We start from the raw sequence: 1,457 nt of genomic DNA on the forward strand, positions 1-1,457 counted from the left end.
GGGATGACCAAATTAATGAATACAAAGTTAATAATTTATGCACTATGTTAAATACTCATTATATTAATCCCCTACAACTAACAGCCAGTCACCCCGACTTATGCCCAACAGATGGAGGAAGGGGACAGTTCCTCACTCCTCTCATCACATGCTTTGAGGGCTCTAGCTGTCTTGGGGTATCCCACACAGGCCTTTTCACTCAGTGTTTGCCTACTTTCTCCCACACCAGGTACAGGGAGACACTAGGGTTTTAAGGGGAGCTGCCCAGCTAATCCCTGATCTGGAATTTTCCCAGGCTCCCTAACTGCTTTTTGAATCTTGCATTCCCTTGCTAGGGATAATACTGGACTACAAGTATGGTATCCCGATGGGGACAAAATTGATGGTAGTTCCTGGTAAGGTGTCCCTGCTGGGACAATCTCTCTCAAGCATTCAGGCGGAGCCTGACACAGGACACTTGGAAGATAAGTATCCCATAAACTGCTCGTTACAAATAGAATGCAGCATATGACCCAGATATAAAAGACTGAAAACTGGGAGGAAATAATTGAGGATTTGGCTTTGAAATGGACTATATAACTGTCACTATATTTATTGAAGTGACTTTAAAAAAGACTATTAGGTTCTAAGTGAGCTCATTGCAGTAGAAGCCTAATGAAGAAGTTAGACTAGTAGCTGATAAGGAGTAAACCAGATGTTTGGGCCTGGACAGAAGGAAAAGGGAGGTGAAGCCCTGCTACAGTCATTCCAGAAATAAGCTAACTACCTTGGTATATATGCCAGCAACCTTTTTTTGATACAATTTCTATATATATTCTCCCATCAGGGCATGGCAGATGAGTCTTCAAAGGAGAGCCAGCAGCATGTTTACCAGGTCAGCTAAAAATTTGAGAAACCCTGTGAACACTTGCCACACCTACTTATGAGGAGAGGCTGAGGGGACTGGGTTTATTTAGTCTTGAGGAGAGAAGACTGAGAGGGAATTTAATAGCAGCCTTCAACTACCTGAAGGGGGATTCCAAAGGGGAATGGAGCTAAATTGTTCTCGGTGATGGCAGATGACAGAACAAGGAGCAGTGTGTAGCAGAGCACTTTTGGTGCCTGCCACTTTAAGGGATAAGAGCAGCCAGCAGGTGCAGACTAGCCCTTGTGAGGTTGTCACATGACCCCAAGAGGGCCACATGCTTGGAGGAGAGAGCTAAGCCGACTCCATTTTAGCTCAGGCACTCAGGACTGAGCCAGAAGTCTGCAGAAAAGCCTGATGGCCCAAGGGGGCTGCTTAGGTAGTAGGGTGGGTTGTGAGTGGCCAGGGAGGCGCAGTATGAAAGAGGCCCTATGAGAGGGGGTGGAGTGCATGAGTGGAATGCTAGAGACCCAGCAAGGGGTAGAGTTAAACCTGGTGTTGGGTCGGAGCTATTATCATAGTTTCATAGTTTCATAGTTTCTAGGGTCGGAAG

This window comes from Gavialis gangeticus, unplaced genomic scaffold (assembly GCF_001723915.1).
Source record: "Gavialis gangeticus isolate Ggan-Ray unplaced genomic scaffold, GavGan_comp1, whole genome shotgun sequence".
Taxonomy (NCBI): domain Eukaryota; kingdom Metazoa; phylum Chordata; order Crocodylia; family Gavialidae; genus Gavialis; species Gavialis gangeticus.